The sequence below is a fragment of the Magallana gigas genome, chromosome 7 (assembly GCF_963853765.1).
Source record: "Magallana gigas chromosome 7, xbMagGiga1.1, whole genome shotgun sequence".
Taxonomy (NCBI): domain Eukaryota; kingdom Metazoa; phylum Mollusca; class Bivalvia; order Ostreida; family Ostreidae; genus Magallana; species Magallana gigas.
Genome location: NC_088859.1, coordinates 38,552,862 through 38,563,100, shown reverse-complemented (window position 1 = coordinate 38,563,100; position 10,239 = coordinate 38,552,862). Strand labels below are relative to the sequence as shown.

At 31.2% G+C, this 10,239-nt stretch overlaps 1 long non-coding RNA gene across 1 annotated transcript; it reads right to left on the bottom strand.

Moving 5' to 3' along the window:
- Nucleotides 1–1,176: 1,176 nt before the first annotated feature.
- LOC117680789 (uncharacterized) lies at nt 1,177–3,985 on the bottom strand. Its single transcript, XR_010707924.1, has 4 exons — nt 3,436–3,985; nt 3,118–3,192; nt 2,720–2,854; nt 1,177–2,599 (listed from the first exon to the last, which is right to left on the bottom strand). It is a non-coding gene; the product is annotated as an uncharacterized lncRNA (long non-coding RNA).
- Nucleotides 3,986–10,239: the final 6,254 nt, after the last annotated feature.

The window sequence follows — 10,239 nt, the reverse complement described above, 5'->3', positions numbered from 1 at the left end:
TGAATGATTTGTAGCATTTTAATAATTAAATAGACATGTATTCTTGCATGTGATTTCTTTTTTCCATGAAAAAAGGTAAGCTAACAATCATATTTATTGAATATCTAATCTATTCTGGTTTCTTGTCTCTTTTTAACCATGCTAAAACAGTAAGATCAACAAGTTCAACATCTGCCTTAAATAAAATTAAATTCAAACACACCCGGGTAGCTGGAGGCGGAGGAGAATTCCATTAAAAATGTTAAAATTTGACATGTTGTGTCTACTTTTTTTAATGCACATATACCTTAAAAGGATAAAAAGAGATTGTTTCTTGCTCATTTCAAAAGTAATTATCATTGCAGGTGTTATTCAAAAGTCAAATGTACATTTACATATCCTACATGTAATCTTAATGGAGACAATTGGAAATAGTTGGGTGATTTTTCAATTATGTAAAGACATCTAAATATCTTGATAAAATAAAAAATGAAGGAAATATAATTGCATACTTTCATTGAAAAACAAATTTTCACAACAATCATATTTCTTTAAACAGCCTTAATTTTGTTTTTTATAATTTCTTATCAAACATGAACAAACCACAATAGGGCATGATGCTTTCTTAAAGTTCCATTATTGTTCATGCATTATCCGTTTTAATTTGAAATACCGGTAGATAGTCTGTAGAACACAAGGACTATGCATGTGGGTAGAGGTGACAGGTTAACCTCAAGAGCTGAAACCATACGAATCAACAGGTAAAAGTAATGTGGTAACAAGAGTTCGTTTTGAGCTGAAATGAAAAAAAAAATTAGCTGAGTTAAAATACATGTACTTGTAATAGCTGTGCTTACACTAACATATACATAATGTTTTTGGAAAAAATAAACTGACCATGCAGTGTTATAAGTATGACATATCCAAATACATGACATTAACATTTAGGCAGTACAAAAACAAAAATGTGCATATCAAGTCATAATATCATAACATTAAAAAAATTTCTTGGGTGCCCATACCAAAAAAAAGCACTAAAAAGTTATACCTATGAGCCCTTAAAAAGTTACAAAAAAGTCATAACTAAGTTAGCACAATTTGGAACCATCTGATCAATTATGGTTCCAAATTAGCATCAAAAAGTTATACCTATATTGTAACTTTTTGCTTAAGTACAAAAAAGTCATAACTAGAGTGTAACTATTGACAATTTATTTTTTTCATAAAAATAAATAGGTATAAAAAAGTTATCAAAAAGTTATAATAAAGTTATCATTTAGGTACAAAAAAGTTACAAATTAAAGTTACAGAAAAGTTATCATTTAGGTACAAAAAAGTTATACATATAGGTATAGAAAAGTTATCATTTAGGTACAGAAAAGTTATAGATGTAGGTACAGAAAAGTTATAGATGTAGGTACAGAAAAGTTATACATATAGTTACAGAAAAGTTATCATTTAGGTACAGAAAAGTTATACGTATAGTTACAGAAAAGTTATCATTTAGGTACAGAAAAGTTATCATTTAGGTACAGAAAAGTTATACATATAGTTACAGAAAAGTTATACATATAGTTACAGAAAAGTTATTGTTTAGGTACAGAAAAGTTATAGAGGTAGGTACAAAAAAGTTATCATTTAGGTACAGAAAAGTTACACAGAAAAATTACAGATGTAGGCAAAAAATATCTATCTGTATCATAAACTTCAGATAAAAAAAAACCCAGGTACATGTACAGGTGTTATACTGATGAAAAAAAAGTCCCTAATGTTGACATGAACTTTTCATCAAATTGTTTTTGCTCTTTAATAGGAATTTAAAATCATATCTGTTCATGTGAGCAGAAGAACACAAGTCAATATTTTTGTTAATCAATATGTTTACTGTATTATATTTACATCTAATGAGTATGCTTTCCTCCATTTCTTATGGAAACTTAGTTAACGCCTTGTTCAACGATTGGTCGAAAAATCACTGAAATAATCAGGATATCAATGCAGACTCACATTCCCATTGAAGACAATTTGGCTGTTTCTTTTAGCTAACGTACTGATGCACATTCAAAATAATATAGTAAATTTAACTTACTCTTTACAAACAATTTATTAATTTGTTAAAAGAAAGATGTAAATATAAACAATATAATGCTTTCTTTGACGATTCATGCAGGTAATGAAGGGAGCAATGATTGCAGAAAAAATTTACATAACTCGCTAATGCGGGTAATGTATTTTTTCTGCAATGTCGCTACATTCATATCCCGCATATGTCACCAAAGAAAGCATTTTATTGTTTACATAATTATCTCAAATCATTACAGACCCTATATGCAAGTTTTTTAAATAAAGCAATAATCTAACATAAAAGCATTTGGGATTACATGTGTGTCTAATGTTCTTGCTAAATTTGAATAGAAAGTTTGAGAAACATTATTTTGTAAACCAAAATTTGACAAAAACCTTCATAAAGCATGTTTTAGGTTAAATTCCTAACATATACTAGCATGATTTTGTTCCAAACATACAAGTATGATTTTTAAAACAGTCCTGGTTCTAGATGATACCAATGACCTGCAGTAATTTATCAGCAAACAACTGGATCTGTTTCTTGAATCTGTTCCTAAATTGTATAAAAAAGAATGTTTCATTATGGCAATTTCTTACTACATGTACTTTCATTGTAATTGTTAAAATCCTTGACAACTACCTTATACTTAAAACAGAAAATTATATAGCATACCAAGTTGAATATATATGTGACCAGCACCTGGCAGGTGAAAACTGGTTTCTGTTTACATGGCTGCATGTATTTCTATGGGAACGGTTGCTCTTGCATCTGATCTCTTTCATAGTATTATCCTCGTCCTCCATTAATCTAAAAGAAGGCAATAATATTGAAAACAGTTTGACAATTTTCAATATATGTAGCTTAAATTATTATAAATATCAGTAAAACTTTTCAATTCTCTGTTGACCTGGTACCCCCCCCCTCCCCTCTATAAAAAAAGTCAACATTGATACAGCAGTTGCCATTATATTCTCAGATTTATAATAATTCATTTACTAAAAGATATTCATAATATATGGTTAAAAATTTAAAATCTGTATATCTGTAACTTGATAAACACACACACTTACTTTTTTCATCTTGTATTAATGATGTATCTTCAATCTGGTGTACAGTCTGCTAGCTGGACTTGGTTGGGATTTTTTCTGCAATACAATAATACTCTTTTTAAAAGAGTCGGCCATAATGATTACATATAGAAAGTACATCACTAGATATACAAGGCTGCATAGACTTTGATATAGATGATAAAATCATGCACTTCTTATTAGAATTCTAGAAATATTCCAAATGTAATTCATTTCTAAGTGCAAAGCAATAATATAGAAATTGAGATAAGCAAACAGAAATGAATTATTTAAAATGACTTGTTTGTACATCAGACTTACCCTGAATGGAAATGGTCATCCACAACTAAAGCCATATCATCCAGGTCTTAAGCATGTCTATCTTAATGAAACCACTGCTTGCAGTTTCATTACTACATACAACACGCTGTGATTCTGCATATTTCTTGAAAAAATCAGGAAAATCTTCACAACAACTTCTGTCTTCTTTGCCCATTTCAAAATTTGATGGCGGAATGGCAATTGTCCAATCAGAATTCACGAAAGTCAAAGTTTGAAATTTTGGCCAATCACGAAACAGCCACGATTAATACCGGGATAAATCTTTAAAATTTATTTTGGTTAAAAAACAATATTATTTACTTAATATTATCTAAAGAATTCTGCATTTAATTGAAACAAATTTTAGTAATATTTTCTTTCCTTACAACCTGTTAGTTTATTAACCGATCATCAAAACTGGGCATTTCCGGTCTCAAGAGCCGCCATTTTGAATAATTTGAGGGAATTTTAAAAACTAAATCAATTTAAATACCAATGCATTTTTACAATTGATGAATATGTTAAACCAAAAATTATAATACCTTTTTTAAATAAAACATGTTTCCCAAAGTTTATAACACAGTCCTTATAGCTACATGTATGTGCTGTTATAAATTACGATGAGAGATAGGCTAATACTGGGAAAACATACAGATGGAAATAGCAGTACTGTTCTTTGTTAACAGCATGTCTATTAATCAAATATGTGAATAAATATGATGAACCCATTTTATAATAACAAACAATGCTACCACCCCTCCCCAGCCCCCCCCCCCTTTTCTTCGCATGCATTCGATGTCGTGGGAAAATTCTGAATCAATTTCTAGAAATCTACTTTATTCCTTTATTCATGGGGTAGGCCATGAAAAGTTGGAAAATTTTTCAGTGATAATATAAAGTTGATGCTACCCCTTAGTATTTAACAGTGTTTAAACGAAATCGTAATATGTCTAATGATGTTCAAGAGACAGATAACAAAATAATGTTTGCAGGAGCAAAATAAAAAAATGTCTGCTGGTCAAAACACACACATAAACTTTTTATCTTAAACAAACATCAGTGTCATCACAGCACGGACTAATCATGACCTCTTTAGACACCCTTTACTGTTAACCTGGGATGTGTGTGCGTTCAGGCGGAAAGTGATTTCCTGTTTCTGCCTTATAAAAACAATAAAATTTTGGACAGGTGTTTGTGTTGCAATTAATGGACTGGATTCCCGTTATAATGGTTATGTCATTGTTTTCAAACAAATCTTAGTGATTTTATTACCCAGTGTGTGATCAACCTACATCTACCCCCCCCCCCCCCCCCAACTTATCGTGATTTTTATAAAAAAACAAAGTTATAACGATATTTTATATTAGTTTATAGATTTATTGTGATAAAAGTCTACTTTAGACTTGAACCTCTTGGATAAGATACACTTAAATTTTTAGTGTAAAAATGACAAAGTCCAAACACATTAACAAATTGACTAAGTTCAATGTAGGTACATTTTAGTTATACTGTAAAGTTTCTAAGTTCAATGTAGGTACATTTCAGTTATACTGAAAAGTTTCTAAGTTCAATGTAGGTACATTTTAGTTATACTGAAAAGTTTCTAAGTTCAATGTAGGTACATTTTAGTTATACTAAGAAATTTCTAAGTTCCATGTAGGTACATTTTAGTTATAGGGCAAAAAGTTTAAGTCCAATCTAGGTACAAAAAAGTTATAACTTTTATGTGCCTAAATCTTAGGTACATAAAAGTTACACTTTAGTTACAGAAAAGTTATGACTAAGTGTAACTTTTTTTTGTATGGGTGTAGACATATCAGATTGAGAGAGAGCGAGAGCAATAGCAAGAGAGAGAGAGTTTGTTTTACTTGTAGTGCAACAGCAATATTTCAATTCATAAACTACAAAGGAATACATGTATTACCAATCTGAACAGCGTCAAAGCATAAGCTTCTGCTACATGTATACCATGTTTTGTCAATTCTACTGGGGTTTTTTGCGAATAAATTTAGCGAGGTTTTTTTTTTTTTCTTATGAGTTATGTTTTGAAAACAATACTATGTATAATGCGCAGAAAATTCCAGGAACAATTTTACAAAGCTTTGGATTTTGGTTGCACATTGAAAAAATGAGGGATTGATAATACGAGCATGCTCATTTTAAAATTCAATCCACTTTAGATTTCTTTTACAAGACCGAGATATTTTTGTCACAAAATTAAGTTGCCCTCTGACACTTTGCCAAGATAAAAAATTTGAGAGAGAGAGAGAGAGAGAGAGAGAGAGAGAGAGAGAGAGAGAGAGAGAAAGAGAGAGATCTAAGGCACATGCAGTAAAATTATTTACATACTATGTATATGTGATATGCATGTAAAGCTTACCTAAAATGAATCAATATGTATAAAAGATAAACTAATCTCTCAAATTACAATGATTCTGTGAAATACTTATATCTTGAGAAGACTGTTTAATAGATATCATGGAACATTGACCTAAAATCTGAGCTTGATATAATACGAAATTTGAGACTTTTCATCTAGCACCCTGTTTTACATGCTCGTTACACAAGCAATAACCATATATAACAGAGAGAGAGACAAAAGGTCTAATTTTAATTAGATTGAATATTTACTATGTCAAATATATTTATTTAATTAAACACAAGCCTGAGTTTTTTAATTTATAAATTAAATGAAGGCGATATGGTAAAGATCTGCTATATTCAAATATTTAGGGCAAACATGCACTCCAATTACAACATTCTATTCTTGTGTACCTTAAGACTCCCACCGCTTTAAAATGCACTGTTTTACAGTGTGCGGTGTGTTGTTCAATACAAAGTAAGACATACATATACATAATAACAAATAGAAATTCAAAAGATGGTGTGCAAAACATACCCGTGAAAATACACTGGACATATAATATTCCCAGATTCCTCTTACTCTAACGCCCGCTTTTATATTGTGACGTACTTCAAAAGCGGAGGTTAGAGTCAGAGGAATCTCGGATTAGATTGAAAAGTGCAAATACTTTGAAAAGAAAAAGTCAATACGACATATCCTGTATTGAAACATACCTTTATAATCTGTCATACGTTAGTTGAGCTGAAATTTCCACTATCGATGTCTTGCAGGCCATGCTTCTTTTAAAAAGGTAGACAAACCGCTATCAGCTGTTGTTAAAACGTGGCGAGTTGACATGGGGAATCGTACGATAATTATTTCGATTAAGACTAAAAAGACTATAATAAAAACTAACAACGTAATTATCGAACGAAATAAGGAAATTGTTTCGATAAACACTCTGATTAACATTTAAAAAAAGGAGTTCGGTTGTATGACCTGTACGAACGGTTTTCAGAAGGAGTTACTTTCAGTGTGAATTATGCACTATTTTTCAAACCAATAACACGGAATCAAAATTTCCGGAAAAATCAATATTTAAAACCCGATCTCTCTGCAATGCATCATCCGATTTTAAAACGAATTTCAGTTTTGTATTAAGCTTTGGAAACTCTACAATATGCACATAATTTTATGTTTTTTATATAGTTTCATGATCAGGACGAATTATTTTCAGTAGAAGTTATTTTCAGTGTGAATTTTGCACTATTTTTTAAACCAAGAACGCGGCATCAAAATTTCCGGAAAACTCAATTTTTAAACCCCGATTTCTCTGTAGTGCATCGTCCGATTTTAAAACGGATTTCAGTTTTAAATTAAGCTTAATAAAAGCTTTTTTGCTGCTTCATGATTAATATCAAATTATTGGTCAGAAAAAAGTTATTATAAAAAGACTTAGTAGCCCTCCTGACCCCTAATTTGAGGGGCCAGCCCCTATTTCTTGATATCAAATAAAAGTTCTCATTAATATAAACATATTTTGTTCTACAAGAGTTCACGTATTGTAAACCGTTCTCGACATATCTAAACAAATGTGTTTTAGGGGCCGACCCTTTAACCCCTTACCGGGGCCACTAACAACCAAATTTTTGGTATCGTATTGTTCAGAACATTATTTTGAACAATTTTTGTTCTACATTGCTTTTCAAAATATTTATCCTTTTTCAGATATTAATGATCAAAGTTTTGAATTCTGGCCCCTTTAAACCCCTAATTACGTAATATAAGACTTAAGTATGGTACTATATAGATAAACAGCTGCACAATGAACATTTTTGCTTCTATAATTAATAACAAATTATTGTTCAGTAAAAAGTTATTGTGAGAAGACATTAGAGCCCTTTTGGCCCCTAATGTGAGGGGCCAGCCCCTTTTACTTGATATCAAATGAAAGGTCTCGAAAATATAAACATATTTTGTTTTACAAGTGTTCACGAAATGTTAACGGTTCTTGAGATATATGTACAAATGTGTTTTAGGGGCCGACCCTTTAACTCCTAAATGGGGTCATAATCAAAAACATTTAAGGTTGCATATTGTACAGAACAATTTTTTGAGCAACTTTTGTTCTACATTGCTTTTAAAAATATTTCTCCTTTTTCAGATAATAATGATCAAAGTTTTGAACTTCTGGCCCCTTGAAGACCCTAATTACGTAACATATGGCTTAAATATGGTACGGTATAGATAAACAGCTGTACAATGAACATTTTTGCTTTTATAACTAATAACAAATTATTGTTCAGTAAAGAGTTATTGTAAGAAGAATTTAGAGCCCTCTTGGCCCCTAATTTGAGGGGTCAGCCCCTTTTTGTTGATACCAAATGAAAGCCCTTAAAAATTAAAACAACTTTTGCATTACATGTTTTAACAAAATATGTACACATCGAAAGGTATTACAGAAAATGTGCAAAAATTTCGTGAAAAAATTTGATGCTTATTTTCAGGTTCAGGCGAGCTTCAAGGCCTTGAGCAATTTTCATAATTGGAAGCATGGGGGTACATCTACAGACATTTATCTACAATCCCTGAAAATTTTAAGCTTCTACCTTGATTAGTTTCGGAGGAGATGCGTGGACAAAATGACCCTTAAAAATTTACAAAATCGTCTATATCTGAAACCGGAAGTGACGTCATCATTTGAAAATTTAATAATATGTAGCGACGACGTTGTTCTATCACTCCTGAAAATTTCGTGCAAATCGGTTGGGTAGTTTTTGAGAAATGACGCTCCAAAAAAGTCAGAAAAAGAAAAAAAAGAATAACTAGAGCAAAGCTCGTTGCAAAGCAACGAGTGGGTCTTCCGATAATGTCGAAGGTAAAGCTAAAACTGTCTCTAAGAAGCAGAGTTCTTAAACCAATAAACATAAGTAAATAAAACAAAAAGAAAAAAAATCGAATTATTTTTGGTACGAGTTCACAAAATCAAAATGATTCTAGGTACGAATTAGCAATAACATTATCAATTTCAAGAACGACTTAGCAAATACAAATCCGAATGTGTTTAAGTACGATTTAACAATTATCGATATATTTTAGGTACGAGTTAATTAAACTATGAACATAACATTCTTTTCTTTACCAAGAATGTGGAATCAAAATTTCCAGAAAAGTCAATTTTCAAACACCTATATCTTTGTAATGCATCGGCCGATTTTAAAACGGATTTCAGTTTTACATTAAACTTAATAAGCTTTTATTTTTGCTTTTATGATTAATAACAAATTATCGCTCTAAAAAAGGTTACTATAAAAAGACTTTGTAGCATAGCCCTCCTGGCCCCTTATTTGAAGTGTCAGCCCCTTTTTCTTGATATCAAATTAAATGTCTCGCAAATATAAACATATTTTATTCAACAAGTGTTCACGAATTATTAACCGTTATAGAGATATCGGAACAACTGTGTTTTAGGGGCCGACCCTTCAACTCCTTACTGGGGCCACAAACCATAAATTTTAAGGTACCATGTTCTAAAGAACATTATTTTAAGCAACTTTTGTTCAACATTGCCTTTCAAAATATTTCTCCTTTTTAAGATATTAATGATCAAAGTGTTGGTCTTCTGGCCCCTTGAAACCCCTAATTACGTAACAAATGTTTAAAATAAGGTACTGTGTAGATAAACAGCTGTACAATGAACATTTTTGCTTCTATAATTAATGACAAATTATTGCTCAGTTAAGAGTTAAAATTAAAAGACTTTAGAGCCCTCCTGGCCCCTAATTAAAGGGGCCAGCCCCTTTTTATTAAAACAAAACAAAAGCTCGTGTAAATCTTAACAACTTTTGCATTACATGTTTTAACAAATTATCAACAGGTTAAAAGATATTTTGCAAAACATGTTAAAATTTTGCCAAAAATTTTGGTGCCAATTTTTGACCTCGGGCGAGCTTCGGCGCCGTGCGCATTTTCCACAATGTCAAATACAGAGGATCATCTACAGACAATCATCTACATATTCCTGAAAGTTTCACTTTTCTATACCCTTTAGTTTCGGAGGAGTTACGTGGACAAAATGGTCCTTAAAAATTCACAAAATCCTCAAAATCTCAAACCGGAAGTGACGTCATCAGCTCAAAATTTTATTTTCGCAAGCACGTTTTATGTTCTATCAGTCCTGTAAATTTGGTGAAAATCGACCAAATAGTTTTTGATTTATAGCTCTCGAAAAATGTCAGAGGAAAAATATAGAATAATAATAAAAAGAAACCGTAGAATAACAAGAGGGTCTTCCGTTGGAAACGGAAGACCCTAATAAGAATAAAGAAAAAGAAACCGTAGAATAACAAGAGGGTCTTCCGTTGGAAACGGAAGACCCTAATAATAATAATAAGAATAAGAAAAAAAAGAAACCGTAGAAAAACAAAAGGGTCTTCCGTTAGAAACGGAAGACCCTAAAA